A 7,500-nucleotide genomic window follows, 5' to 3' on the forward strand; every position below is an offset into this window, starting at 1 on the left:
ACGTCCAAAACACATTTCTCACCAAATTAGCCACGACTTGATTTTACACTGCCTCATTTAAATAATCCTAAAATCTCTCACACAAGCCCCGCTGGGAACTAAATCACCAGACAAACGGGTCATCCCAAGGTCAAGAAAACACCAAACCGGTGCAGTGTTCTAATTGTAGCAAAGGAAGAAACGTTGAGTTTATCTCTCAGCATTCTCGTCTGGTTGTGCGTCAGAGGGTTTTTGTGCAGTTAATTAACTGGCTTTACTTGTTACTGTGACGACAGTGTGGAGGGTTCAACCTGCAGGGGTGCATCATTGTTTTCTAAATCCCTGAATGTTTAAGACGGACAAGAAGTGATGCAGAAGAGGGAAACAGAAACTGAAGTTCTTTTCCAGTATTGTCAGAGAAAACTCATTTATGGCTCTGCATCCTTTCTGTCTTTCCACCGGTGTTTTGGAAAAATGCACAATAGTTTATTTTAGTAGGATGGTCAATATGCCAAGTCTTTTCAAAATGCAGATGACGCTACCAATAAAGTAGAATATTATTTCAACCTCACTGCTAAAACTTTTAAAGGGCTTTCACACCTGCAGAAAACTCCAACATCGGGGAATAATTATTTTATACTTTATTCCAGCGAGCCAGAAATTCCTAAATATGAACGCTGAATCTCAGAGCAACTGAACGATAAAGTGCAAAATAAATTGCAGTTCCTTGAGTGTCCACTAGAGGCTGTCTCCTGCAGTGAGTCAGCCGTTGCTTTGGTATCATAAATGTATGTTGTTGGATTTTTACTGACATTGTATCAAAGTTTGAAGGTCTGGTATCTTCCTCTGAACTTGTATCGGATTGGGCGCTACGCTGATGACGTGCTGATTTACATTTGCAGCTGTAAATTTTCATTTTGTAGTCATATTTCTAAACACTAGTCTGATTTATGAGAGATATCCATGCAGAACATGTAAAAAGGTTCATGCTTTATGATTAAAACATCAACGTCCCTATGAACTGTATCTCTCCCTGGTTATGCATCCCCGTGTGAAAGGTCATCAACAATAACTTCAATAACCGCCGTGTCCGTGCAGCACGGGATCACTGCATCCCCTGAACTGCACGGTAGATGTGATCGTAGGAAGAGGTTCGTTATTGGCGTCTCAGAAATAATAAAAACATCCACAGTGAGCAGGATGGACTCAGCCTGCGAGTGGTTGCCATGGTTGCATGTTTCTTCTCAAGGACTCAAGAATCCGGCGAGGGTTTCCACAGGATTTAAAGAAAGCAGAAAAACACGATATCAGGTCCAGTTGGTGAAATAGTCTGCATGAAAATACATAAAACTGGCTGAGGCAGCTGGAAAACATGTTTTTTTTATCTTGAGTGTCTTGAATGTGTGAAGAGCCCCTGCAGAAATCACCATGAGACCCTGTTAACCACTTGCTATGTCGGCATGGAAACGAGTCTCCAGCAGCACCTCAGAAGCTGTTTTTTCAGCCTCCCGCCTCCTCTGCTCTGCTGGAACTGTGCCGAGTACAAATTTACTCTGACGCCCCGCACAGCCTTCACCTCAGAGCGAGAGAGAGAGAAACCGCACAAAAAAAAAACACTGAAGAGGAAAAAGAGATAATCCTGATGGTTCAGCTCAGCCTCAGAGGGACGCAGAGACGTGTTTGGATGTTTGGATTAAAGATGTTTTTGATTTTTCTGCCGGACGTCCCATCGGGTTGTTAGCTCTTTCTGTGGAGCGAGTGTGTACGACCTCTGTTCAAAGTAATAAATGTGAAGTGAACGTTTCCCTTTGAATTATTCATCAGTAATGGTCTGCTGGTTCATACTTTAGAATTTCTGTTTCTTCAGGTTAGTGATGTGTTTAGTGATCCGGATCATTTGGCTCATCTCGGCAAACGGCTCCTCGTGTGGTACCGTCTTTATGAAATCAGACAAATCAGACTTTGAGGGTTAAAGTCACTTAGGCACAGTACGGTTTGCCTAGTGTGAGTGAGCCCTGAGATTCTGGTCCTGAATGCTCTGGATTTGTTTGAACCAGAGAAGGTAGGCGCTTTTAAGACACGCCCCCACACGGCTGTTTTGGACGCCCCTCTGTTTGTCAGATATGAGAGCAGTTATCAGGTCAACAGGTGTTGCAGCGATGGAAGCGGGCAAGAGAAGTGGTTCAGATAGAAGTGATTGTACCCGACCTAAAAAGCCTCTGCATGTTTCTAATAAGCTCCACGAGCAGAAACGTGCTCAAACTAGGATCAATATTGGAGATGCTTTTGAAAAATGGAGAGAGGTTAGAACACAGAAAGGTTTACAGACCCATGCAGAGCTGGATAAACACTGAAGCTTCAGAGTCCACCACATGGTGTGTGAGCATGGACTCTAGAGAGGAGGGGGGGGGGACAGCTCTCTACAATGTTTAGAATTTAGACTGCAGTACCTGTTTTAACCACTAGGGGGCAGAGTTACATACTGCTCCTTTAATAAAATGCATAAACTTTCACATAAAAGTTTAAACTATTTTTCAAACATCATAAATATTCTTGTTCAAATCAGGCCTGGAACAGTTTCCACGCTTTCCCTCTGAATGATAGAAAAATGTGTCCTTACACACACACACACACACACACACACACACACACACACACACACACACACACACACACACACACACACACAAGGTTGCCTGGCAGACTGAGGGGCGTCCAAAACGGCATTGTGGGGGTCGCCTTAAAACCGCCTCCCTTCTCTGGTCCAAACAAATCCAGAGCATTCAGCTCTGAGTTATTGATGGTGAAACCTCCATACAGCACTCTGTGTGTGTGTGTGTGTGTGTGTGTGTGTGTGTGTGTGTGTGTGTGTGTGTGTGTGTGTGTGTGTGTAGAGGTATTTGATGTGAGATCCAATGTCTCACCCTGTAAGAAGTGAGTTGTAAGTTGAGATATTTCCTTCTCGTTTCTCAGTTTTTTTTAACCTCACACAATTTCACAGTTTCACATCCATGCAAAACAAACATGTGGCGCCCGCGGCGGCTCGTTTGATCTCAGGAGGGTTCAGGGAATCTGAGGTGAGAGTGAAAGAATCACCGGAGCTCACTGCACAATGTGAGTCCTTTTCACTCTGCAGAGTCTCGTCAACATGTCGGCTTTAAGACAGAGAAATACTCACAAACTGATTCAGAACCCGTTCAGATTTCAGGCTTTAAAGATCAAACACAGCAAGAGCGAGAAGTGATGAAAACACCAGACAGGTGATGGTCAGGTGTTTGTTTTCTCTTTTGCTCCCAGGTCCGATAATAGGCAAGGCAAGTTTATTTATGTCGCACATTTCAACAACAAGGTGATTCAAAGTGCTTCACACATGACAGAGGAAAGAAAAGAAACATTAAAATAGAACATTTAAAAAATCACTGAAATTATTAAATCTGAAAATATGTTCAAATAAAAATAATTCAAATGAAATTAATTTAAATAAATCAAAGTTACAGAGCAGAGTTAAAGTTTAAAATCTTATTAAAGCTGTTTAATGAAAGGCTGTAAACAGGTGAGTCTTCAACCTGGATTTAAAAGAGCTGAGAGTTTCAGCAGACCTGCAGTTTTCTGGGAGTTTGTTCCAGATATAAGGAGCATAGAAACTGAACGCTGCTTCTCCATGTTTGGTTCTGATACTAGAGGATGTATTCATACAAATTAGTTTTCTTTTCGTCGTAGTTTTTGTTTAAACTTTAACGATGCATTTCTGACTTTTAAAATAAACCTTCCACCCACACTTTATTCACTCCATCCATCTGATTCTGATAAACTCATCTTCTGTGTAATTATCATGGAGTGTGAAACTGTTTTTATTTTTGGACTGTGAGGATAGAAACACCTCAGAGATCTGAGATGGAACTCGTTTGGCTTTAAAAACTTTTTCCTGCAGAAGAACTTTGCTCCCTCATGTCGCCTTTATGTGGCACTTCTGGGGCGTAAAGAATGAGGAAGATGGCCGACGCGTGGGTCTTTATAACGGGGATCGGCGGTGACCTTTCAGACAAGGGGCTTCATTAGAGAAGACAACAGGCGACGGGAGGCTGGCAGCGCCGCGGCTGAGTGCTAATCACAACAAACCATCGAGTTATATCTGGACCTCAGACAGCCGGCGTGTACGCGCTGATAGGCAGATAGACTGAATGTGCACGCAGCCGTGTAATGACTCGGACACACACACACACACACACACACACACACACACACACACACACACACACACACACACACGTTTCATTACAGCACACCAGTCTTCTATGTTCTCGCTCTCTCTCTCTCTCTCTCTAATTGTACAAATTCATGTTTCCATTTTTCAGGGCTCTTATCTTCACTCTGACCAGGGGCGGCTCCAGACCTTTTTGAACCGGGGCGGCCCAACTGGGGGGCGCCGACTTGTGCAGAGGTGGCCATGAATAAAGAGCATTTCTTAACCCCTTCAGTCTGCACTCATCACATTGACTTTCCAGTAACACGAGGTAACAGCGACATAAACGTCTTCTGAGCTTCATTCTTCAGAAGGTGTACGTCCAAAGTCAGGATTTAAAATATTTAAAAAAACTGTAAACAAACTTCTGCACACTGAAACTACGAGGTGCTTGTTGCAACACAGCCTGACTGCTGGATTTCAACATGAGTCCCATCGCAATTAGCCAATCATAGTGAAGGATTTTAGGGTGGCCAATAAGTACTCAACTTCCTGCACACGACTGTAAAGTACTAAACTGAATGCTTATGTGACTTCCTGAGCTTCTGCATCCAGCCTCTAGTGGACACTCGAGGAACTGCAGGATTAAAAAAAAAAAAATTAAAGATTGTTTTGGCTTTTTGTGTCTTTGCACTTTTTATATTTGACATTTTTAAATTCTATTTTATATATTGTAATATCTTCTTATTCTGTATTATTTAAGTTGTTTCTAGTTCTGCTTTATTTCCTTGTTAATTGTTTAGCATCAATACACCAAGTCAAATTCCTTTATGTGTAAATGTACTTGGCAATAAAACCAGATTCTGATTCTGATTCTGATTCTGATTTTGATTTTAATGGAGAGATAGGACATTGGAAATGAGGGAGAGAGAGTGGGGAATAACATGCGGGAAAGGAGCCACAGGTCAGCTTCAACAGCCTCCATACATGGGGTGTGCGCACTAATGCCACCAGGACTTTACACTTCAACATCAGCATCAGGAGGTTTAGTCTAATTCTTTTATTTTGTAGGAATAAAACTCTCCTGTTAGCATGCTGCCATGTGTCAGAGCTCTGATGCTGTCTGGATGTTTTAGGATTAGAAAATGTGTAAATATGTGAGCAGCATTCAGCCTCAGACGTCATCGCAGATCGTTTCCTCTTATCGTCTGTAAAAGTCTCACTGAGCACGTGTCATCCTGACCGCTCTGTACTGAACGTTTGGACGTATTGATTCGACCAGAAGCTTCGACAGGTGTAAGCCTACAGCACGCTCCTGTAACTTCACATCCTCCTGACATTGATTTTCTCTTCCTCCAGAAGATTGCCTTCCCTCCTCGGTCGTAGACGTTCTTCCTTCCTGACGGCCTGAATGATCTCGTGGTCGTCAGGGTAAAATGCTTCAGTGTGAACACACATGAAGTCTCCTCATCTCTCTCTTTTAGACGGGGCGAGCCGGGACTCGGACACCCCCCCCCTCCCCCCCCCCAACCTCCTCCTCTCACGACTTCTTTAATGGTCTGCAGCCGTCACTCATCCCTCCATCTCATTATAACTTCTCACAAAGGAGGGACGGGGCGAGGCGGCGTCAGAGGACGGAGATTGAAGAGGGACTAAAGTGTCCCAATTTTAAAGAGCAGGTGAAGGTGTCTGGAGAGAAATATGGCGGCTCATTACAGGGAGGCGTGTGTGTCGGGGGGCGGGGGGCGGGGGGCGGGGGGGTAACTGTGTCAGATATCTGTTCAGTCAGTCTTTTCACCTTCTCTGATTGACTTCATTTTAAGGATGCATCAAGCCGTAGATAAAGGTTTAAATAAATGATCGAGGAGTGTTTTTGTCTCTCGAGCTAACTTCCTGTCCAAACCTTCACTCTCCAGGAAGGGTCTTACTTTCTTTCAAAATAAAAGCACAGGAATATTAGGCAAACTTAGTTGAAGATAGTTAAGAGTAATAACTATAAATAAAAATGCAATTAAAAATTAGATTGAAACTATTGAAATTCAACAATTAATCCTGGTTTTGAAATGTTTTGGAAAAACTTCCAGCTCACGTTTGACCACGTTTGACCTGTTGGCTCGTGGTCACCGTCAGCAGGAGAGGCAGCGTTACTTCAGATAAAAAGTTTAGAGATCTCTAAAAGCAGTTTGTAGACATCCTAGTTTGACTCTGTCATCCTCTATCAAGAGTGTAAAATATTCAACGTGTCCACGACTTCCTCCGCAGCTCGCCGGCCTCCCACAAAGAAGAGACTTTGTGAAAGTAACTTGTCGCTGCATCGAGCGAGACAGAAAGCGTCTCCCCTTAAATCCAAAACATTCAAACAGAGCAACTCCCCCGAGTCCAATCACACCCCTAAATCCACTTTGGCATTCATCAGGCTTGATTTATTCATGGGAGCGCGGCTGTGGCGGCGGCGGCGTGGCGTTGCGAGGCGTATGCAGCGAGGGTCATTACCAAACATCTCAGGCCGACATCGCAGCGATCGTTGTAGTTATTGATCTGTCTGCAGGAGGCGCCGTGAAGCCCGGCCGCGGCGCCAGGAGAAAAAAAAAACATGGCTTCAATTGGCCGACGGGCGTCCGAGGTCCAGCTGTCATCTCGTTTACATACAGAGTGAGGGAGTGTGGAGCATAATGACCACGAGAGGAGGGCTCGCCACGGCAGAGCAAATACATACAGACACGGAACGCTTTCGACCTCAATTATAAAATGTAGATGGGACGACGCGGAGAGAGACGGAGACGCACGAGGACGAGGTGCTGGAATTCATGGCTGAACGTGTTGGTTCTTTTAAAAAACGGCGTTCAAAGAAAGGAGGCGGGATCGTCTTTCATGATGAAGATGAAAGAGAAGCGGTCAAAATAAATAAGAGGCGGTGTGGACGAGCTTTGAAGAAACAAAAACATGAAATCAAAACCTTCAGAGGGGATCGGAGGTCGTTTAAAACGTGGACCGAGGATTCTCTTTTTATCCGACTGCGGTCTGTGAGTGATCGTCTCTCGACATTCTTCAGACTGTCAGCGAGCGTCAGCGAGCGTCAGCGACATCATCACCTCATGGACCACCGGAGTCCTGAACGTCCTCGAAGTGAAAAAAAGTTTACTGATGTGAAGTTTCGTTCATGAAGAGGAAATAAAGTATGTCCCCGTTTGGTGGTGTGAGTGTGTGTGTGTGTGTGTGTGTGTGTGTGTGTGTGTGTGTGTGTGTGTCTGTGTGTGTGTGTGTGTGTGTGTGTGTGTGTCTGTGTGTGTGTCTGTGTGTGTGTGTGTGTGTGTGTGTGTCTGTGTGTGTGTGTGTGT

This window comes from Labrus mixtus, unplaced genomic scaffold, assembly GCF_963584025.1.
Source record: "Labrus mixtus unplaced genomic scaffold, fLabMix1.1 SCAFFOLD_97, whole genome shotgun sequence".
Lineage (NCBI taxonomy): Eukaryota > Metazoa > Chordata > Actinopteri > Labriformes > Labridae > Labrus > Labrus mixtus.